The 24,671-nt window shown below is 44.2% G+C and overlaps 1 long non-coding RNA gene across 2 annotated transcripts in view; it reads right to left on the reverse strand.

Annotated features, from left to right (window-relative positions):
- Positions 1–20,635, reverse strand: part of LOC120402259 — a 33,667-nt gene extending 13,032 nt beyond the window's left edge. For both annotated transcript variants that reach the window (XR_005597085.1, XR_005597086.1), the window contains exons 1-2: positions 20,435–20,635; positions 4,247–4,379 (exon numbers count right to left, since the gene is read on the reverse strand). This is a non-coding gene — a long non-coding RNA (uncharacterized LOC120402259). The remainder of the gene's footprint in view (positions 1–4,246; positions 4,380–20,434) is intronic.
- Between the last annotated feature and the right edge of the window lie 4,036 nt (positions 20,636–24,671).

The following is a 24,671-nucleotide window of genomic DNA, read 5'->3' on the forward strand; positions in this document are numbered from 1 at the left end:
ACTTAAATGGAAACCCCAAATTAAAAAAAAACACATAGTAACAGAACCAAAACAAATGCCATCGTGGCTAAACAAAGTAAAAGAAGCAGTGAGAGGCAAAAAGACATCCTTTAAAAAGTGGAAGCTAAATCCTAGTGAGGAAAATAGAAAAGAGCATGAACTCTGGCAAATGAAGTGTAAAAATATAATTAGGAAGGCCAAAAAATAATTTCAAGAACAATTAGTCAAAAACTCAAAAAGTAATAGCAATTTTTTTAAGTGTAACAGACTTCCTGCTTCTGATGAACAACCAGTGTGGCCACTGGATGATCGAGATGCTAAAGGAGCACTAAAGGACTATAAGGCATTGTGGAGAAACTAAATGAATTCTTTGCATTGGTTTTCACAGCTGAGGAGGTGAGGGAGATTCCCAAACCTGAGCCATTCTTTTTAGGTGACAAATCTGAGGAATGGTCCCAGATTGAAGTGTCATTAGAGGAGGTTTTGTAACCAATAAGTCACCAGGTCCAGATGATATTCAGCCACGAGTTCTGAAGGAACTCAAATGTGAAATTGCAGAACTACTAACTGCAGTCTGTAACCTATCATTTAAATCAGATTCTGTACCAAATGACTAGAGGATAGCTAATGTGACACCAATTTTTAAAAAGGGCTCCAGAGGTGATCCTGGCAATTATAGGCCAGTTAGCCCAACTTCAGTACCAGGAAAACTGGTTGAAACTATAGTAAAGAACAAAATTGTCAGACACACAGATGAACATAATTTGTTGGGGAAGAGTCAATATGGTTTTTGTAAAGGGAAATCATGCCTCACCAATCTACTAGAATTCTTTTAGGGGGTCAACAAGCATGTGGACAAGGGGGATCCAGATATAATGTACTTAGATTTTCAGAAAGCCTTTGACACGGTCCCTCACCAAAGGCTCTTAAGCAAAATAAGCTGTCATGGGATAAGAGAGAAGGTCTTCTCATGGATTGGTAACTGGTTAAAAGATAGGAAACAAAGGGTAGGAATAAATGGTCAGTTTTCAGAACAGAGAGAGGTAAATAGTGGTGTCCGTCAGGAGTCTGTACTGGGACCAGTCCTATTCAACAAATTTAAAATTATCTGGAAAAAGGGGTAAACAGTGAGGTGGCAAAATGTGCCGATGATACAAAAATACTCAAGATAGTTAAGTCCCAGGCACACTGCTAGCCTGAACATCTCTCAAAACTGGGTGACTGGGCAACAAAACAGCAGATGAAATTCAAAGTTGATAAATGAAAAATAATGCACATTGGAAAACATATATAAAAATTCTGGGGTCTAAATTAACTGTTACCACTCAAGAAAGATCTTGGAGTCGTTGTGGATAGTTCTCTGAAAACATCCACTTAATTTGCAGTGGCAGTCAAAAAAGCAAACAGAATGTTGGGAATCAATAAGAAAGGGATAGATAAGACAGAAAATATCATATTGCCTCTATATAAATCTATGGTATGCCCACATCTTGAATACTGCATGTATGTTGTTATGAAGGCCAAGTCTATAACAGGGTTAAAAAAAGAACTAGATAAGTTCATGGAGGATAGGTCCATCAATGGCTATTAGCCAGGATGGGCAGAGATAGTGTCACTAACCTCTGTTTGCCGGAAGCTGGGAACAGGTGACAGGGGATGGATCACCTGTTCTGTTCATTCCCTCTGGCGCATCTGGCATTGGCCACTGTTGGAAGACAGGATACTGGGCTAAATGGACCTTTGGTCTGACACACTATGGCCATTCTTATGTTGTTTGACTGTAGCTGTGTATTTTTTTTAAAGTGTAATTTAATTTACTTTGGATACCTAGCTACCTACCTCAGTTTTATTTTCAGCACAATCCTGTCAACAGGAAGAGTCTATGACTGCTTTACAGAACATAAGGGTTATGTTTATCATTATCCCTCCTCATTAAAAGTAAGAGGAGAGGCAAAGGACTCTCCTTTAATCTTGAAATCTGTTCATGGAGACTCATCTGCTTTCTGCCATGCTCATGTCAGATACCCTAACTAAATGAATCGGAGATCTAGAAATATTGTCAAATGTGCTGATAACATGTTCTATGATGGCTTCTTGGGTTTTTTTGCTCAGCAAATTAGCTAGAATTCCCACCTCTCAATATTCTAAAATGCTGACAGCTTAAGACAAATATCTGTTATATTTGCCTGGTTGTGCTTTTGGAAATCACACACACACACACACACTGTTGAAAATGTGAATAGATATTCATGTGTACACACTCTTATAACTGTAATTCTACGCAGGTCTGCCTTTGCCATTTTTTGCCTTGCCACCAACCTCCCTCCCTTTACCTTCCCAAATTCCCACCTCTTCCCCTCCCCCCAAATCTATTGATTCCTGCACCATCCTCTCAAGAAAAATGAAACTAACTCTTGTCTACTGTGCTCATGTGTCATTCTGCATTAATATGAATGAACCCCACAATCTTTTTATAAATATATATGACATCTCTTTGTATCTAAAAACCCAAGAAGAGTTATATTTTCTAAATAATGCTTTGTATTTTACCCTGGAAGTTATTGCTATTCCTGGCTCTGACACTGACTACATCAGGGACATACTTTGGGCTAGCCTGAACTTTTTCTCAATCTCCTGTGTAAGTGTGCGTGTGTGCGCACAGCTGCTTCACTCCAGAGGGAGCCCTGGGAAGGAACTGTGACTCAAAATTACATGTCCTTACTTGCTCCAGGCAGGCTAGTGGAGTGGAAATAATTTACTGAAGCTCATTTCCCCCTTTGTGTGGCTGAACTCTGCCTAGTCTCCAACTCCATCCTGACCATGGGGTGGGAGCAGTCTGGGGCCTTCAGCTCCTGCTCACCCCTGGGCTCCCTTCACGATGTGGAGAAAGTTAACTAATATAACAGTGTGTGTATGGTTTTCTATTTACCCCCCCATGCATCCATGTTAAAAGCAATTTTGATAGAAAGATAATAAAATAAACACTTAGTTTCCTCACTGAAGCATTGTTTGGATTAATTAAACAATGTTAATAAAGACCTTTGATGAATACATGTTATAAGCATTATCACCACCCAGGGCCGGCGCTTCCATTTAGGTGACCTAGGCGGTTGCCTAGGGCGCCAGGATTTGGGGGGGCGGCAATTCGGCAGTGGGGGGGGTCCTTCCGCGCTCCAGGTCTTCGGCGGCAATTCTGCGGCGGGTCCTTCACTCGCTCCGGGACCCGCCACCGAAGTGCCCTGAAGACCGGGAGCGTGGAAGGACCCCCTCGCCGCAGAATTGCCACCAACGACCGGGAGCGCGGAAGGACCCCTGCCTAGGGCACCAAAAACCCTGGCGCCGCTCCTGTTACCACCACCAACAGGCTAATCTAGTTGAGTTTTGTCAGATATACTTCTCACTATTCTGTAACAAACCTAGTACATTTTGTCTTTTTCTAAAAAGATATAGCTCTGGTGTTATCCTGCTATACACCCTACTAGAGGTTAAGGTGCTGTCACTTAATAACCTGATTTCTTAAAAGTTTATACAGTTTATTATCCTGAATTGTTTGAGCTGACTTTCCTACCGATTAAATATTGGACTCTATTTTTCGTTAGTGTATTTGTGGGTTCCAGATGCAGGGCTAAGATTCACAAAGAAACTTAGGTGTAGTGATGCTCAGTATGCCTACTAGATCAGGTCTTTATAGATGTTGTTCCTCATAACACACTTTAGGACAGGGGTGGGGAAGAATCACTATTCCTCTTTTACAGTCAGGGGAGCTGAGGAAGAGAGGAGATATAACTTGTCTAAAAGTCACAAAGTGAATCAATGGAAGAGCCAGGATTAGCACACAGGGCCTTGTGACGCCAATCCTCAGTATATTCCTACAGAACTTGTTGCCTATTACTAATTTCCTGTTTCTCCTATTATAGTTTGGTTACAGGAATAATTGAGCATCAGTGTGACTGTTGAAGTTTAGTCCCACAGATTTTTTTAAATTAGTCACATTTTTCATCTTTTGCCTTGTACACTCACTTGATCAGTGACAGATTCAGTTTTGTTTGAGATTCAGCATTCAGATCAGATCAGGCATCATTTCTGAGATGTTTTAGTCTTTTAAAATAAAAATGATTTTTTTTGGAGTGGCATTTTGTAAAAGAAAGATTTTGAAGTAACATAATTATACCATACAGTTGTCAAACATAACAGCGTTTAAGTGACTATTAAATAACAAAGCAACAATGCTATATTAGGCACTTACATTGCTTACTGTGTAGCTGCAGTGTAATTATTGGTACTTTAGGCAAAGTACAGCAGTTATTCCCATGTGTAAGTGCAGCCACAATGTGGGAAGAAGCATTCTCATATCATAATGGTAATCAAAGGGCACATACCTGAATGTGAAAATGAACTTGTCAATCACACTACAAAGAAAATGGAACATTAGTCATCATTTCTAAATCCAATATTGTAAAATGCTGCAAATATGTCAAAAACATTTGAATGGATTTTAGAAAATTTGGTCTGAAAACATGTTTTCCCTCCTCTATTTAAATGGGGTATCAAAACAGCAATAAAACAAGAGAGGATTCTCATGTGTATGTGAATAAAAGACAATGAAAAAATATTATTAATGTCATTCAGCGTAATCCAAACTGGTAGGTTACTGACAATATTCACTTAATCAAATTTCAAAGAAGACTCCTAAACTATACATGCAAAATGTGTAGGGTAACATATCTGATTCTAGAAAACCTGCATTTGCAAACAGAAATGCAATCTTAGATTGTAATCTTTTCAGGGCAGTGTCTGTTGTTGTGTGCCTTAAGTACATCACCAGTCTTAACAAATAATAAAAACTGCATCTATAAATGTCTATCTGTGCATCCAAATACTTAGATTCGTAGATTCCAAGGCCAGAAGGGACCATTGTGATCATCTAGTGTGACCTATGGTGTAACACAGAACTTCCTCAAAATAATTCCTAGAGCATATCTTTTAGAACAGTGGTTTTCAAACTTTTTTTCTGGCAACACAGTTGAAGAAAATTGTTGATGCCCGCGATGCAACAGAGCTGGGGATGAGGGATTTGGGGTGTGGGAGGGGATCAGGGCTGGGGAAGAGGGTTGAGGTGTGGGGGTGAGGGCTGCGGGGTGAGGCCGGGAATGAGGGGTTCAGGGTGTGGGAGAGGGCTCTAGGCTGGGGCAGGGGATTGGAGTGTGGGGGGTGCAGGCTCTGGGGTGGGGCCGGGGATGAGGGGTTTGAGGTGCAGGAGGGGGCTTTGGGTTTGGGGGGAGCTCAGGGCTCTGGGCTGGGGTGCAGGCTCTGAGGTGGGGTCGGATGAGGGGTTTAGTGTGCAGAAAGGGCAGAGGTGAAAGCAAGCAAGAGCCAGTACACCGTGCTGGACCGGACTGGCTTCCCCAGGCTGGTGATTTAAAGAGCCCGGGGCTCCCTACAGTGGCCGGAGCCCCAGCCCCTTTAAATCACTTCCCGAGCCCTGCTGCTGGAGCCCTGGGGTAGCATCAGCAGGACTCTGGTGGTGATTTAAAAGGGCCTGGGGCTCCAACCACTGCAGGGAGTCCCAGGCCCTTTAAATTGCTGCCCAAGCCCCTCTGCTGGAGCCCTGGGGTAGCAGTGGCAAGGCTCTGGCAGTGATTTAAAGGGACAGGGGTTCTCAGCCACAGCCGGAGCCCCTGGGCCTTTAAATCTTGATTTAAAAGGCCTGGGTATTTAAAGGTCCCGCCTCTTCTGGTTGAGGCCACGTCCCCTGCTCAGGGCTCCGTACCGGTAAGTCCTTTAAGTTAATTTCATCCCTGAGGAAGGGGCTCAGGGTTGGGGGGTGCTCAGGGCTGGGGCAGGGGATTGGGGTGCAGGGTTGGGGCATGGGCTTACCTCAGGCGGCTCCCGGTCAGTGGCACAGCAGGGGTGCTAAGGCAGACTTCCTGCCTGTCCTGGCACCATGGACCGCCCTGCTCCCCTGAAGTGGCCACCAGGTCTGGCTCCTAGGAGGAGGCATGTAAGTGGCTTTGTGCGGCTCTCGCCCCCAGGCACCATCCCCCTCCAGCTCCCATTGGCCAAGAACTGACCAATGGGAGTGGGGAGCCAGTGCTCGGGGCAGAGGCAGTGCGTCGAGCCCTGTGGCCCCACCACCTAGGAGCTGGACCAGCTGCTGGCCACTTCTGGGGCACAGCGCAGTGTCAGAACAGGTAGGGACTAGCCTGCCTTAGCCGGGCAGCACCGCTGATGGGACTTTTAACGGCCCGGTCAGCAGTGCTGACCAGAGCTGCTGCGACCCAGTGCCTTACATTCCGCAACCCAGTACTGGTCATGACCCGCAGTCTGAAAACCACTGCTTTAGAAAAACATACAGTCTGGATTTAAAAATTACCAGTGATGGATAGAAACAGGTACCAAAGGTCATATTGGATTCTCCATGTGTAATAGCCTCCGCATAGGTCATCAGCAGATTTTGAACTTGGGACCTTCAGAAACACACTTTTATCTGCCTTCTCATATAAAAGAATAACTGTTAGTTGTTAGCAACAGTAGTCCGTTAACCTTTACTATACCAGATGCTTCAGGGAAACTTAAGATACACTTTGCCGGCATGTTACACACAGAAACAGGTGCACATGCTAATTTAGGAGGCTTGATATTAGAGCTGTTTTAATACTACACAGACTGTGTGAGAACATTTATTAGAACTACAAACAACAACTGCTCCCACCCTTGTTTTCTCGATTATTAAAAATCCAAGTGAACAATTGTTTGCACTAATATCTGAGGAATGTATTTTCTGTATATGAATACCTGTATTTGCCATTTGTTCATTATTGCATTAAAAAAACCAATTGTCATCTAATTGGGGAGCAGAAACAACACCATGTGATACATGTTGCCAGTCACATACCAAAACTGCAAATTGTTTAACCAGTACATGGACCTACATAAGCTGATATTTCTTTGCATTGAACTATACAGAAAATACTTAAGAATAATGGATGTATTCATAGAAACCAAGATTTTTTGCAAACAGAATAAAGAGCTAAATTTGTCGGATTACTGACAATGATAAACTGAAGCAGCTTTACTCAACATTTTTGTTTTGGAATAAAAGACTTTTAATAGACGGAAAGGAAGACTTAGTGGTTTAAACATTAAGTATAGAAAATTAAGGAAACTTCAAATATCCCTTCTTTCGGATGCAGACAATTGCAATAATGTGCTGCAGTTTTACAGGCATACTAGGTCTTTCATATTAAACTTAAAAACTTAAGAACTGAGGTCCTATGTTTTGTATGGACATGGAAGAACCCAGGATGTTTTTCAAAAGTGGAGGGGTTTGTCCAGTTTTCATGGCCAAAGCATTATCTTTTGTTGCTGCTGCTTGCCACCCTAACCACTTACACCTGGGCAAAGTGGGTGTAACATGGCATCACCTTTCGAGGAGGGGAAGACCCTATTTGGACACAGACTGGCTAACCTAGTGAGGAGGGCTTTAAACTAGGTTCGACGGGGACAGGTGAGCAAAGCCACAGGTAAGTGGAGAACATGGAGACCTGGGAGATGGGTCGGAAATAGGAGGGAGTGTGGGCTATAATGAACTAAAACTGAAAGCAGGCTCATACCCAACCAACAAAAGGGGGGCTGCCTATGAGAGATGGGTGCTGCCCCATGAAAAAGACTGATTGCAGGCATATCAGCCAGAGGAAAGTGGGTGTTTGCGAGAGGTGGGTGAACCTAAGAACATAACGTAAGAATGGCCATACTGGGTCAGACTAAAGGTCCATCCAGCCCAATATCCTGTCTACTGACAGTGATCAATGCCAGGTGTCCCAGAGGGAGTGAAACTAACAGGTAATGATCAAGTGATCTCTCTCCTGCCATCTATCTCCACACTCTGACAAACAGAGGCTAGGGACACCATTCCTTACCCATCCTGGCTAATAGCCATTAATGGACTTAACCTGCATGAATGTATCTAGTTCTCTTTAAAACCTTTTTATAGTCCTAGCCTTCTCAGGCAAGGAGTTCCACAGGTTGACTGTGCACTGTGTGAAGGACTTCCTTTTATTTGTTTTAAACCTGCTGCCCATTATTTCATTTGATAGCCTCTAATTCTTATATGATGGGAACAAGTATATAACTTTTCCTTATTCACTTTCTCTACACCACTCATGATTTTATATACTTCTATCATATCCCCCCTTAGTCTCCTCTTTTCCAAGCTGAAAAGTCCTGGCCTCTTTAATCTCTCCTCGTATGGGACCCATTCCAAACCCCTAATCATTTTAGTTGCCCTCTCTGAACCTTTTCTAATGCCAGTATATCTTTTTTGAGATGAGACCACATCTGTACGCAGACCCTGTTAGTGTCATTTTATGCTCATTTTGCACAGGGGTAAATGACCACACTAGCTGCCAGACAATAGAGGATCAGACCCAGAGTCTGGCATCACAAACAGAATTTTGGAGTGAGAATGGTCAGATTTCATAAACTCCCCTGATTGGAGACCTTTGAACTTCCCCTCTCAGATCATTTTAAATCTAGCAGCAAGGACTGCTAATGTCCCTCTGATTCTCCTACCTGGTTACTGCCAGCCAATGGAAGGGTGAATAAGGCTCAACATGGAAAATGAAAGACTGTTGGAAATGAAAGAATCCTAGGGCATAATTTTCAGACATGCTGAGCACCCAGAGCTCCGACCGACTTCATTTGGAGTTGCAGGGCTGCTTCTCACATGAATCTCATATGGGTGGCTGAGCTGTGTGCCTGTGCTGTATTTCTCCTGCCAGCCACTAGGAGTCTGTCTTCAGGCACCTGTCCATTTCCCCTCTGGCTGCTCCTGCTGGATCCCAGTGGTAGAGTTGCAACAGCAGTCAGTAGAGGGGTGGCAGCAATGGTTGGTGGGGACAGAAGGTGAGGAGGTCCAGTACTAGGCCCAGGCTCCCCCTGACTATCCTCTGTGCCCCAGACCAACCCCAGGCCCTACTTCCCAGCCAGTTGCCACACTCCTGTATCAGACAGACCCCTTCTCCCCAAAGTCCCCAGCTGGACCCTTGCCCCAGAGAGGACTGGCCTCAGTCAGACCACCAGCCAGAGCCCAAGCTGCTGCCATGCAGAGACCCCAACTAGAGCCCAGACCTCTGTCCTTGAGAGAAACTTTAGCCACTGGTTTCTCAGCTACCAAACCACCAGACACCAAGCCACCTACCTTAGTACTCCCAGACATCCCAGAATCCATCCAACTCCAGCAGTATCCATTGCTGCACCAACCAACCCAGCCACCCTCTCACAGCACCCAGTTACTTCCTAGACTGCACCCAGACACCCTCCAGCATACTCCAACACAAGCATCTACCATTGCCCTCCCCTACCAGCACCCATTGCTCACAGACACCTCCCCTCACCTCATCTACATTTCACAGCCTCTTAGCTGTTACATTTTGTGTATTTCCATGTCCTATCCCTGCTATTGTGTGGAGAAAGGTGTATTGGCCATAAGCTAAAGTTTATGGTCATATGCAAAGTATTTGCAATTAGGCAAATTAGGTCCTTAAATAATTTGCATAAAATGTCACATTGAACTGTGTGAAACTTGGCAGCTATAGAGTTGAGTGCTCAGCACATTGAAAACTCAGGCCACTAGTGTTTACCAGTGCAGTGAGATATTAAAAAACAAATCACATCCAGTGATTGCCACTTTTCTATAAGGAGCTAGAATGTAAACCGACAGGACACAGGCTATGAAAATGCATGAACTTTTGAACTGATTAGCACCAGGTGAAGACTTTGGGGAAAATACAATGCAAAGCCATGGAGCAAAAAGTGATTTACTGATCGATCTCAAACTAATACTTTGACCCCCTTTTCTTCTAGTCATCCTAACGTTAAACACTGGGTACAAGCAAGAACTGGCTAAGCTGGAAACAACAAAATACTTTCACTATCAGGGAGTCAGCTGGTAGCCCTTGGACAGAGAGTGCCATGTGTCCATGGAGGGGCAAACCCTTTCCCCGATGTCCAGTCTGAGTAATTCAATACTGCAATCTCTGAGAAGTAAAAAGGGCACTGAAGCTGCTCTGCAGAGGCAAGTCCAGCCTAGTGAATGGAGTAACCTCCACAGCTTAGTACCCAGGCCCCCAAAGAAGGGGAGAGACCAAAGGATCTGCTTATTTATTTTTTGTATTACCATAGCACCCAGGAGCCCCAGTCATGGACAAGGACCACATTGTGCTCAGTGTTGTACAAACACTGAACAAAAAGACTGCTTAATAAAAGATCTTCTTGCCCTGACCAGCCTCTTCTCCTCATTACTTAGTCTCCTCACTGTGCAGGAGTGCACATGACCTGCACAGCCACCCCAAATTTTGTATGCACACACCCCATTGAATTGGTTCCAGAGCACGAGGGTCCTTTGCTCCCAGAGCTGCTAGGAATATAAATAACTTTAGTCAGTTCATTTCATTTTACCCATGAGAGCGTTTAAAATCATTAACTGTAATACCTGGTCTGCAAAGCAACAAGAAAAATCAATGGGGTCTTTATGCTTCCAAATTGCCTGGGGCTTTTCAGTAGCATCTTTTTCAAAGGAACGGAGCCATATTCAAGTCATTGACCTGAATTCACTTAGACCTCCTCTTTCTTCCCTCTGCCACTGTGACTTTGCTCATTTTATTACTTTGCTCCTTGACTTGAACCTGTGGCAGTAGAACTGCCGAGAGTTCCTAGAGTGTGATTATTCAGCTCAGAGGCTGATGTAGATGCAATACCTTCAAAGCAATCAAATAATGGGAGACTGGATGGCTCAGAAGATTGATAATGGCTTGGGGGGGGTGGGGGGAGAGAACTATTTCACCTGTAGATCACCAATTTGAGGTTGTCTCAGTTCGGTAGTGACTGAAAGTTAATTTAATAACATGCAGTCTGTTGCTATGGGCCAAATTCTCCTCTCAGATAGTTATGCACAAACTTACTTTTAAGTCACTGTAGCACTGCCACTCATCGAAGGGCTATACTATGCTCAATCAGGTGTTTCATTTTTTGATGAATGTTTGTAATTTTATGGGAGCACAGTAAATAAAATGATATAATCAATACAACCCTATCTTTCATTTCCATAGTGTCCTTCAAGGGTAGCACTTCGGGGTGTCTCAGACAGAGTCAATGCAAAGTGGAAATGGTGCACTGAAATCAAGCACACCAAAATCAAAGAGATACGGCATTTAAAAAAATGCTAACCAGGACAAAATTCTGAGTTTGAATTTATAAGACCCAATACTCAGCACATCAATTATTTCAATAGGGGACTCCAAATCTGAACACCATGACCTGAGGCTTTTCAGCTGTACAGAAAAAAAAATCAATGGTTGAGCACAATTCAGCAAGAGTAGTTGCACCTCTGTGCCTTTCAGAAAACAAATGATTAATTGTAGAAAAGCTGCTAGAAAATAACAGTATTTATTTATTTATTTATTTGCTCTGAATGGATACTCTGTATTTTTTGTCTCCCTTTAATTCTTAGGAAGCAATTATTTCTGTCTGATATTTCTGTTTACCAAGACTGAAAATGAATTGCTCATTTGCTTCTGGTGAGAATACTGGCTTTCAAGTTTCAATGCGGGGAGGTCCCTGAAATATAAAATCCATATCAAAACTCCTAGCAGTGGAACTGGGTGCAATATGAATGCTGCCTTGGTACTGTAAAATATAAAATATTAACATTTGTAGTGCCATTGGGCATCTGTCAGGGGGGGCGGCGAGAGTCCAAAAGGGCAGCAGTATTGCCCAGTAGCAAGTGTGTGTGTGTGCGGAGGGAATCCAGGCTCAGACTACTTCACCAGGTTCTGACTCAGGCACCCTGAAAGGGAGGTGGGGGAGAAGCATGAGACAGTGGAACTGTCTACCATCAGGGTAAATCTTGTCTGTGCAGGAGCCAGAGCTTTCTCGGGAACCAGTCCTAGACTACGGAACAGACTTCCACTGGAACGAAAGACTATCACAAGCCTTACCACCTCCTTCTGCTCCATGTGCAAGGTGTATTTATTTGCGTGAAACATTTTAAGAAGCCTGACCAGCCAAAACACTATATTGGACACACAATTTTGTCCCGGGAAGAGAACAAGAGAAAACAAACCACATGTTAGTCATGTTGCTTAATGAATGAGTGGAAAGCACTCAGACTATAAGAATTTGTATAGAATAGATGGCCCCTCACTGCTACCAAATCCTTCAGAGAGTCTTGTGAGTCCATTTGTGGCAGGTATTAGAATGGGGTTGGCCCATAAAAGGCAGCCAATCCATAAATGTAACAATCAGTGTTGTTTCACAAAGAGTCATTTCAATTAAAGCAGTTTAAGAGGAACAGGGTTACTGAAATTGACCCCAATAAGAGGACACTTTGAATTGTAAAGGGGATAAATACCAATACAGACAACATTACTGTAATGAGGTCTGGTTAAATGCATAAAAAAAACAAACCACCCTGCTTTGGTTCAGACTAAAACCAAACAACTTCTCTGGCAATATTCTTTGAATGGAAAATAGACAAGCTAGAAGTGTAGCTATAGTTCTGACTTGCATCCAAATGCCCCTAAGATTGATCATGGAAGCAGCAGCCAAAAGATCTGACCAATTATTAAAGTGCTAGTTGGTGAAGCTTTCCCGTCTACACTGCTGCCTTTCATTATTCATAAGCAATTCAGACTTGGCTGGTTTCACACAGAGAGCTTATTGCAAGTAGACATGGGCAGACCTCATGGTTTTTGTTCAGCAGTTTTCACTTTGTGATTTTTTGCATGCATGTACAGAGACATTTTGCTTTATTTGCAGTTATGAGGGAATAGCTCTTTTCACATTTGAAACTTACAGAAATGTAAATTTTCACACAAAAGCACATGAAATCCTCTGGCTGCTTCTGTAACAACAGCAGAGAACTGCTCATCTCTGCTCAGCTTACTCTGTTTGGAGCATTTGGATGCCAGGTAGAACAAGCTCGGTGTTTCTGCGCTGCTGACTCAAGACACAGCAGCCTGAGCCACAGCAGGATAAAATGCTGCAGCCTGACATACCCTCTTCTTAATGGAGGGGAAGAAAATCCCACAACTCTCCTACCCTTCCCTTATTTGAGGCAGTAGGAGACCATTCTGGATCCCCTCCAAGAGGACCACAGGGAAAGAATGTGGCAGCAAAAAGCAGGTAGTACAGATATGGGAAAGATTTCCCATTGCCATGTCTCCCCACTCTGCTCCAAGGTTTGCTGAATCCCTTTCCTCCCCCTCATTGAATTGTGGGAGGGAGAAGCAAAATGCAAGGATCATTAAGGCTAATCAATGTTAAAGGAGGGACTAGAGATCAGAACCAGATTCCAAACCCTGGGCTTAATCCTCTTTGCCATATGGTTTATCAGAATCAATGATACCCCCAGAAGTTTTTTAAGAAGTCATGTGTAATTCTCCCCCGCCTCTCCCCAAATGGATTTTGCTGGTTTTTCAGGTTTTACTGTACATAATTTCAGTCCCCTAAAATGCCAGGACAAAAAAAATTAATGGCACAAGTGGCAAACATTTTCAGTTTATTTTTTTTAAATAAAAGTTTCCCACCACTATCAACCAGCTCTAGAAAAAAAAGTATTTCTATTCCACTTGTCCCTATAATGGAGATTAAGACAGCTTGCTCCTGCAAAGCTTAACTGAATTTTTGTATTCTAGTTTAATTGTCTTAGTAACCCTTTAAGTTCATGTTTAGTTGAGCAGAATTTAAGAAAAGTTACTTGACTGATAGTTTTAAAAGACCTGTCCTGTGCCGAGTTGGATTCCACCTGTATAAGTTTGATTAAATATTATTATTTATTTATGTTGTGGTAATGCCCAAGGCCCAGTCAGAATTTGGGCCCTGTGTACTAGCTGTTATATGAACAAAGGAAGACTGTTTTAAAGACTTCACAATCTAATCTGAAACAAGAACAGAGTGTGGGAAGGGTGGGACAGAAGATGGGGGTAACAATAAAAAGGTCACACAGTTCTGTTAAGTTATGTGCACAACTTGATGATTTTCAGTCACTTGAAAGTATTTTTAAAATGATAAATTAGTAACCTCTGCCATCCCTGATGACTACTCAATTTAACCATAATGGTTGTCTGATTTCTTGCTGAAATCACAGTATGGGTGGGTGTTGAAAAGGATTTGGAGGGCTCGGTAGCAGCCTTACAGGTTAGTTTCGGAAGGATCTCTAAACTTGTACTAATGTAAAAGACAGCTGTTTTGGTTTTGGAATCACATCAGTTCACCACACTATTCAATTAATAAATCAAGTTACATTTATTAACCTCAGTGACTAGTACAATGGGGCCCTATTCCTGATTGGATCTCCCTGTGCTTACTGCAACACAAACTATTAATAGATGATCATCTATTTTATCCTTTGAGACACTGGTCTTGTCTTTACTGCTATGTTAGCTCAAGTTATCTACACTCAAATGAACTCTTCAAGTTAGCTTAGCTTGAGTGAGAGCAGTCACATTGCAAAATACTCAAACAGAGTGATTGGGTTGGCTGAGTACCTGCTGCATTACTAGCTCGAGTGTCAGCAGCACTCGAGCTTCAACCCATACCCCTTGACAAGCTAGCTAGCTCAAGTTTAAAGCACCACTTAACTTGAGCTGGAGGTTTGTGCATGTGGACAGCAGTCAGGTTAGGGACGACAGTTGAGTTATACCTTGAGCAAACACTACAGTGAAAACAAGCCCACTGACACTTTTCAGTTTTTCATTTCACATTAGTAACATAAAATGGTAACGTATAACTAACAATTCCCCCAAGCCCTCTCCCTGACATCTTTTCTTGATCACCACACTGTCTGTTATTCAGGCCCATAACCTCAGTGTCATCTGACTCAGATCTCTCACATCCAAGCTATTTCTACATCTTGCAGATTTTTTTCTGCATAACATCTTTAAGGTATGGCCTTTCCGATCCACCCGCACACCTAAAACTCTTGTCCGGGCCCTCATCATCTTGCATCTCAATTACTGCAACATCCTTTTATCTGGGCTTGACAAAAATCAATCTTGCCCTGCTCATATCCATTCAGAATAGTATATTTTCCCAGCCTATCGCTTTGACCATGTCACCCCTCTTTCTATTCCTTCACTGGGCCCCCCTTTTCTATCACATCAACATAAGCTACTTATCTTCACTTTCAAGGTCCTTTTTGGCCTATCCCCACCTTATCATTTCTCATACACTATTGAGGTGTCAACTCTCACCTCGGATAGGCTGGCATTACTGGCCTCTGTCACCTACATTTTACATTTTCAAACAAACACCTTCATGCTTTCTCCCACTATAGTTATACCTTGAGCTAACACTGTAGTGAAGACAAGCCTATAGAGGTACCTTAATGATGGTTCTTCAACGTTTTTCTTTGGTCAGTATCACATTTATTTTAAACCAATATGATTACAGTGGAACCCCGCTATAACACACCCTGCGATAATGCAAATTCGGTTATAATGCGGGGTGAGTCTGGCCCCAGCGGCAGGCATGGAACGAGTCCGGTGGGCATGAGGCGTTTGGGATCCATGCCCCAGTGGCTGCAGCAGGAGCGAGTCTCCCTGCAGCCCCGGCATGCCCCTGTGGTTCTCACCACTGTCCCTGGCAGGGCTGGCTCCAGCCTGCAGCAAGCATCCTTCCCTCCCCGCTGACCGATGACTTTCTATGCGCCACTGTAGGGGGCAGCAGTGCGGAGGAGGGGAGCGTCCTGCTGGGAGCGGGCTACGCGCTCCACCTGCCCCAGCCGGTGCCAGGTCTGCAGCAAGCCTGGCAGCCCGTGTTCTTCCCTCCCCGCCGACCGACTTTCAATTCACCTGCAGGCGGGAGTGGCATGGAGCCCTCCCAGCAGGGGGCATGGTGGGAGGGACCGAGTGGCAAGCACCCCGGCTGAAGGAAGCCCTGGCCGCCCCCTTTCTCTCTCTCTCTCCCCCCTGCTCCTCCCCTCCCGCTAGCTGGGATGTGCACTCTGCTGCCCAGGGCATGTCTGCAGCACAGGGGGTCCCACTAGCCAGAGTGCAGCTGCTGCGTGCCCAGAGGCTCGCCAGCATGGCTGGAGGAGGCAGCTGTGAGCTGCCAAATAAGTGTCACCAAAAGTTTGCACCCTGGTTTTTTTTTTGCTTCGCTGCTCCGGCTGCACCCCCATTTTTTCCCCTTGATGTCCTGCTCCTCCTGCTGTGGACAAAAGTTCCTTAATGGTTGTAGGTTGAAACTGGAAGCTGCACACAAGTACAGTGGCACCCCGCTATAACGTGACCCTGCATTTACCGCGATCAAATTTTTTGGACCCCAATTATCACATAGTGGGGTTCCACTGTATTTGTAAGATTTCTCTTCTACAGAAAAGTAAAGTCCTACTAAAAATTTAATCTCTTGTAATATTTTGATTAATTATGACAAAGCAAAATACAATACTTACGAATACAAAAGAGGTTAGATGTACAGGAGAGAGAAAAGATTAAAGGTATAATTCAGGGGTGGTCAAACTGTGGCTTGTGAGCCACACGCAGCTTTTTCTGTTAAAGTGCGGCTTGGAAGCCCCCCAGATCTCCATTTGCAATCTATGGAAAATAGCTGGTATGACTCAACAAGGCATGTGACCTGATCACATGATACTGAACTCCATTTTGGTACCTCTGCTATTCCACAAACTGGGCTAGGAATGTGTCTTGGTCCAGCACCCTGTTGCCACCCAGGTCCCATATCATGGTCCATTTCATAAGGGGCACCTACCAATTCCCCCACAGGTAGTAAGAGGTTTCTGTGTACTGTCTTTACTTGCCCTGGCCCCATTTCAGGTTTAATCTGGTAGACCAGCAGCTCTCCCAGTTTTCCCCATCACCAGGAAAGGTAATGCCTTCCATCTGTCAGCTATTTTGTGTTTGCCAGCAACACCCAAATTTCACCACAGAACTGTCCCCTGGCTGGAGCTCATGAGAACAGTAAGTTGCTTGTTACTGTCAGAGTTCTTGCGAACTGCAGATGTAGCTATGCAATAAGCTTCCTGTAGCATTCAGCTGGGCTCTTGTTAAAAAGTAAGTCAGTGGATTGTTGTCTGTCCACACTTGAAACTGAGCATTATACAATTAGTCTCAAAACTTCTCGGAGATGGCCCATTTCAAGGCCACGTACTCCAGCTAGTGAATGGAGTAGTGAGTCTCGCTATCAGACAGACAGTCCTCTGTCAGCAAAAACCAGAGGTTTACATTTGTCTTCCACTTCCCAGTGTAGGACTGCTCCCAAGCCCTCCAACGGGCATCAGTATGTAGGATAAATGGCTTGCTTGGATGAGTAAAGACTAGGACAGGGGCATGAGTTAGGCAATTAATGATTTATTGAAAAGCCCTTTCACATCTATCATCCCATTGGAGTTCTAAGGGGCCATAGTGTCTGATTGGGAGGCTTTGGGGACCCCCTCACCCTTACTCTTGTTCTTAGATTTGTTCTTGCTGGACTTGTATCCCCTGGTAAGATCATTAAGGGGCTTTATGATGGTAGAATAAATCTTCACAGATCTGCAGTAGTAGCTGCTAAATCTGAGAGAGAGGTCTTGAGCTCTCTGCAATTATGTGAGGATGGCCATGTAGTGAGTGCTTCTATTTTATCTGGATCAGTACTCGCATCCTCTTGGGACATAATGTGACTCATGTACTTCACTGAGGTTCTGCAGAACTGGCCTTTATCAACTGAAAGCTTCAGTCCATAGGCTTCCAATTGGTCTAGAACTTTAAGTCTTTCTTCATGTTTCTCCAAGGTTCTCTCAAACACAGTCAGGGCATCCAAATAAACTAAAACTTGCAATCGTTCATGTCTCCCACAACTTTCCCCTTAGGATGTTTAAATGTAGCAGTTGCTCCAGAAATTCATGGGGTCAAGCTGGTAAAAACCCTAATGGACAAATGAAGACTGGCTTCTCCTTATCTTCTGCTTTTAGAGGGATCTGGTAGTATCCATTTCTGAGATCCAATACTGAGAACCACTAGCTCCCGAGCAAACTGTCCAAAGCATCTTGTACTCGAGGCATGGTATACTGGTCAACTACACTGTGCCTGTTTAGGATATTGTAGTTGATACACATCTGGATTTTTCCCATTCTTTTAATGGAATGCCATAATGAGGGAGGTGTATGGTCTGTGGGACTCTGATGCCATTCGCAATCAGCTCCTGAAGATGCTGCTGCACAACTTCTATCTGAGAGAACAGTCTTCCTAGATTTCTCCCTGAAGGGATTCATAGACTCTAGGACTGGAAGGGACCTCGAGGGGTCATCGAGTCCTGTCCCCTGCCCTCATGGCAGGACCAAATACTGTCTACACCATCCCTGATAGACATTTATCTAACCTACTCTTAAATATCTCCAGAGATGGAGATTCCACAACCTCCCTAGGCAATTTATTTGAGTTTTTAACCACCCTGACAGTTAGGAACTTTTTCCTAATGTCCAACCTAAATTGCCCTTGCTGCAGTTTAAGCCCATTGCTTCTTGTTCTATCATTAGAGGCTAATGATAGAACAAGGTGAACAAGTTTTCTGTCTCCTCCTGATGACACTCTTTTAGATACCTAAAAACTGCTATCATGTCCCCTCTCAGTCTTCTCTTTTCCAAACTAAACAAACTCAGTTCTTTCAGCCTTCCTTCATAGGTCATGTTCTCAAGACCTTTAATTATTCTTGTTACTCTTCTCTGGACCCTCTTCAATTTCTCCACATCTTTTTTCTTGAAATGCGGTGCCCAGAACTGGACACAATACTCCAGTTGAGGCCTGACCAGCACAGAGTAGAGCGGAATAATGACTTCTTGTGTCTTGCTCACAACATATCTGTTAATGCATCCCAGAATCATGTTTGCTTTTTTTTGCAACAGCATCACACTGTTGACTCATATTTAGCTTGTGGTCCACTATAACCCCTAGATCCCTTTCTGCCGTACTCCTGCCTAGACAGTCTCTTCCCATTCTGTATGTGTGAAACTGATTGTTCCTTCCTAAGTGGAGCACTTTGTGAGTCTTCTAGTCTGATGTTACATAAGAATGGCCATACTGGATCAGACCATAGGTCCATCTAGCCCACTATCGTGTCTTCATAGAATATCAGGGTTGGAAGGGACCTCAGGAAGTCATCTAGTCCAACTCCCTGCTCAAAGAAGGACCAATCCCCAGACAGATTTTTGCCCCAGATCCCTAAATGGCCCCCTCAAGGATTGAACTCACAACCCTGGGTTTAGCAGGGTTCTTCTGACAGTGGCCAATGCCAGGTGCCCCAGAGAGAATGAACAGAACAGGTAATCATCCAGTGATCCATCCCCTGTTGACCATTCCCAGCTTCTGGCAAACAGAGGGTTAGGGATACCATCACCCCCCATCCTGGCTAATAACTATTGATAGACCTATCCTCAATGAATTTATCAAGTTCTTTTCTGAACCCTGTTATAGTTTTAGTCTTCACAACATCCTCTGGCAAAGAGTTCCACAGGCTGACTGTGCATTGTGTGAAAAAATACTTCCCTTTTCTTTGTTTTAAACATGATGCCTATTAATTTAATTTGGTGTCCCTTCGTTCTTGTGTTATGAGAAGGAGTAAATAACACTTCCTTATTTACTTTTGCCACACCAGTCATGATTTTAGAGACCTCTATCAAATCCCCCCTTAGTCATCTCTTTTCCAACCTGAAAAGTCCCAATTTTATTGATCTCTCCTCATACGGAAGCTGTTCCATCCCCCTAATCATTTTTGTTGCCCCTTTTCTGAAAGTTTTCCAATTCCAATACATCTTTTTTGAGATGGGGTGACCACATCTGTATGCAGTATTCAAGATGTGGACGTACCATAGATTTATATAGAGGCAATATGATATTTTCCTTCTTATTATCTCTCAATGATTCCCAACATTCTGTTCACTTTTTTGACTGCTGCTGCACATTGAATGGATGTTTTCAGAGAACTATCCACAATGACCCCAAGATCTTTCTTGAGTGGTAACAGTTAATTTAGACCCCATCATTTTATATGTATAGTTGGGATTGTTTTCCAATTGCATTAATCAACATTGAATTTCACCTGCCATTTTGTTGCCAGTCACCCAGTTTTGTGAGATCCCTTTGTAGCTCTCTGCAGTCTGCTTTGGACTTAACTATCTTGAATAGTTTTGTATCATCTGCAAATTTTGCCACCTCACTGTTTACCCCACCCTAGAGTTAGGGATCCTATAGGTAGAGTACTTCAAGCTAGGGTTTGGGTCTCCTATGGGTAGGGGTCCCCACCCTAGGGTTCAGGTCTCCTATGGGTAGGTGATATGGAGTTAGGGTCAGGGTTCCTACAGGTCAGGCTCCCCTCCTTGTGGGGAAGATTACTATGGGTAGAGTACTGTAATGGGGTCAGCACCCACCTCTTGTGAACCCACCTAGTCTGGCCAGGTCCTGGGATCAGTCCACCTGGTCTTCAGCCTGCCTGCACTGACCTTCTGCTGGTCCTGATGCTCTTCCCACTAGCCAGGCACCCCATCTTCAGCAAACTTCCCTGGGCTTCAGTCCTGTCTGCAATGAGCTCTCCATAGTGAGCTGTCTGCAGTACTGCTGCTCTTTCAGTCACCCAGTGTTCACTTCTCAAGCACCACACAGCAACTGAACTTCACAGCTCTGCTGCCTGTCTTATATTGGGCCCTTGTGGCCCTGGATTGGTCACTCCATCAGGCCCTCTGATTGGCTGCTCTTCTGCAGCCACTCTAGGCTGCCTGGAGGAGTTCTCACTGTTCTATTCTGGGGCAGTGTGATGCAGGGCCATGAGGCCTCCAGCAGGGAGCATCCAGACCTAGTCCATCCTGCCACAAGTACTCAGACCTATAGTATCAGAGGGGTAGCCATCAGACCTATAGTGTTACTGCAGGTACTGTTAATAGAGTCTTTCCCACCTGCCCTAATGCTGCTATTGAGAACTCTGACATTCACTTTTTAGCATTCTCAGTTTTTCTATAGGCTTCAGCACAAACTGTATGGATTGTCAGGGTGATTAGGTATTGGTTCCCTGTTTATTGTCTTTAGTAATCAGTGAGTACCTTGAAAAGACTGCAGTTGGTCCCTAGCAGCACAGACATATCAGAGGCTCCTTTAGGGTCAGGGCATTTTAATGTGGGTATGTCCACCTCTTCTCTTACCCTCATAATCTCCTCTGGAAATTCCAGATGCACAATTGTAACCCATGTGCCTAACAAGGACATATCTCTTAAAGAGACCCAGTGGCGGAAGGTAGGAGTGAGTTGTGTCTGTGTCATTGTTGCTAAGCAGATTTAGCACTCCACATCCAGAAGCTTCTGGAATTGGGTGTGGTAGTTTTTGGGTGTGCTCCAATAGGTTCCCTGTTGCTGGGGTCAGACTCTCTGAGGACAAGCAGTCAGGGCAGCTGCTGTGTCCTGTGCAAGTTTGGAGAAGCTGAAACCAGGAGCAGAAAGCAGGCTGTTGTTCCTAACTCTGAAGCATTTTGCAGCAGGTTAGTGATATTGTTAACCCTCTAACAGGGAAGCATGGGCAATGCTAATTATAGCAAGGAAAAATTGGGATGGAAAATAACTTCTATTTTAATTGTATGCTTTGAATGTTGTTTTGATTCTAGCCAAACTGTTCTAGTTAAATTGTCTCAACTAGTATGATTCATCAACTTTTCTTTAAATGTAGTAATGGGGAAAGATTCATTTTTATATTTTGCTATTCTCAGTTTTGTATTTTCTTATAACAGGGTTTTCTTTAAATCTGTACACTTGTGACTTAACTGAGTGATTGGTTAATCAGTTAGATGACTGGCTAGCATGATTTCAGCAGAGGAAGAGCCTGCATGGATTCCAACTGAAGATTCCTACAAGCAAGTGGAGGGAAGATGTTGTTTTAAACTCATCAAACTATATAGATTTGGTGATCAAAGACTAACTGAGACTTATATGAACTAAACATAAGCTTTTGCGAACCCTGTTTCTTTTCACTGTGTTTCTGTGGGAACTGAACTGTTCAGATTTTAATTTGTTTTCTTTATTTATGTTTATGTATAACTGTGAAGATAATGTTTGGATTATAAAATAGCCATGTTATGCTGTAAAAATAAATAAATAATCTATCATAAGATTTTATAAAGTTATTTAACTAAATTCATTCTTTCATTCCTTTTGAAACTTGAATGAATGTGGGGAGGCTGACCCTATGCAATCCTTCCTGAAAATCCTTAGAGACTGAACTCTGAGTCTCCAGCTAGGAGTTGGGTTTTTTTTCTAGGTACTGGAGAAGAGCAATGACGTGAACTCTAGTCCACACAAAGGTTACACAATGACATATGTAACCCACACACCTCCTGAGTGGTGGTCTGGCCTCTCTAGTAGCACTGAGAGCACTTAGGCCTGGTCTACACTGGGGGGGAGGTGTCGAACTAAGGTATACAAGTTCAGCTACGCAAATAGCGTAGCTGAACTCGAACTACCTTAGTTCGAACTACTCACCCGTCCAGACGCCGCGGGATCGAAGTCCGCAGCTCCCCCGTCGACTCCGCCACCGCCGTTTGCGGTGGTGGAGTTCTGGAGTCGACGGGAGCGCGTTCGGAGTTCGATATATCGCGTCTAGATGAGACGCGATATATTGAACTCCGAGAAGTCGAACGCTACCTGCCGACCCGGGTGGGTAGTATAGACGTAGCCTTAGAGATTAATAAGTCTGCTCTATACCCTTAGCTAAGGGCCATGTGGCTTTTAGCTCATGCACTAAGCTCCAGAGGTCCCAGGTTCAATCTTGCCTGCCGACAATCAGGTCTGTCGGCATTACACATACTTTTTGGTAGGGGTATTCATTGATTCAGAGGTCACAGTGACCAAGTCCTGTCAGTGGCTGCATAGGCAGATGCCAGAGCATATGTTGATAGAAGGCTTGAAATATAATATTCCCTTGATCTGTTATAAAGCACTGCTTTACATTCTGTCCCTTTGATTCTCACAAAGACCTCTGATTGAGGCCCTATCAGTTTTGGTGGGATCCCAGCTAGACAACCTTTTCCAGGGAAGCCTTCAAATCCTGAGGGTCTGGGTGGCCCCTTTCCCAAGCTCCTTTGGCAGTTCCTCAACTCCACTGGTCCTTAGGTTTCCATACACTAAGGAGGTATTTTCTTCCTTACGACACTTGGCAGCAGTGTGTCCATGCTGGCCTCATCTGTAGCAGAAGAATCATCCCTTTCCTTTTCACTCTGGTGGGATGGTGGCTCTAAATGCTGACTTCTCCATCACCACAGCCAGAGGCTCCTTATGCCTAGAAGTCTTACCTCGGTTAATGGTACTTCAGTAGCTCAGCCATCTGTTCTGTCAGGACCTGTACTCATTGGCCAAGTTCCTCTCTGGTGCTCACCGTCAGTGCACTGGCTGTTCTCAGGGGTGCTGTGCTGGTTGGCTCAGATGGTTGGGATTCCCAAAACTCACCGGCTGCCTGCCTGCCTGCCTCCTCTCTGACAGCTTTTTATCAGCTGGGAGTAACTCAGTGGACTTTCCTGTCACTTTCTTAACCAAAAATGAAGTAGAATTGGGTTCTGTTATTGAGTTGCTCTTACAATTTGAGTCTCTGGTCTTATTGAACCCAGTCCTTGTTGCTGCTGACTCCACCTGGCAGAAGGGTTACATTTTGGGGGAAGGAAGGCTTATCCTGGATCTCTCTGTCAGTAACCCACACAAGCACACCTTGAATAAACCATTAATTTGGGGAAACAATTTTGTTGTATTTTTGGGAAAACATGATTAGTATAATGGGTATACACATGCTAGAAGATTGGTGCAAGGGGATGAATATTGACTTTAAGAACTACTTTCTAATAACTGGGATACTTGAGGCATTAGTTGAGGGCTCAATTGAAGCCACTTTACAGGCAGCTACAGAATGCCTGAGCAAGTGCAGAATGCATGGGTGTGTTTTAATGAGGGACAATGATAGCTTTACAGCACTGTGTGAGCTGCCAGAGGCCTGCCACCCCCCTCTCCCTCCACTACACCCCATTCTCAGTTGTTGTCCTTGTTCAGCCAGGACCCAGAGTTCAGAGGTGCATTCATGTGAGTTCACCTCCCACCTGGGGGCAGGAGACAGCACTGAGCAATGCCTCAGCTGCTGCTTGGCTGTCACCCACTCTGTCATCTCCTGGCCACTTGCTCCACTATCCATTTGCTCCACCATTGCCCGTCCACTCTGCTGGCCACTTGCTCCACTATCAGCCACTTGTTTGATCCACTAGCCTTTCACTCACTCTGCAACAAGACACTATCAATTGAGTCTTAATCAGCTCTGTCATTACACAGTGGAGAGGGGGATGGTCAAATGGGTCTAGGATCTGTAGGCAGAACCCACACCACCAGGTACAAACACTTGTCCCATCTACTCTCCTTTCCACTGGGCTTTGGCACCCCTGCCCCCAGGCTTAGCAAGCACAGTTCAGTTGAGAGTGAACCCCTAAATCAGGGCATGCCAAGCACAGTTCTGCTCCCCTTGATTCACACAACAGGGATAACACCACTTTATTACCCCTGTATCCAATAACAAAGTGACTTGCAATCTGACCTCAGCCAAAAGTGATTATTTGGGCAAAGCAGCTCCATCATGCTGTGCACCTAGGCAGAGTGGGTATGTCTATTC

The sequence above is a fragment of the Mauremys reevesii genome, linkage group 3 (assembly GCF_016161935.1).
Source record: "Mauremys reevesii isolate NIE-2019 linkage group 3, ASM1616193v1, whole genome shotgun sequence".
Classification (NCBI taxonomy): Eukaryota; Metazoa; Chordata; order Testudines; family Geoemydidae; genus Mauremys; species Mauremys reevesii.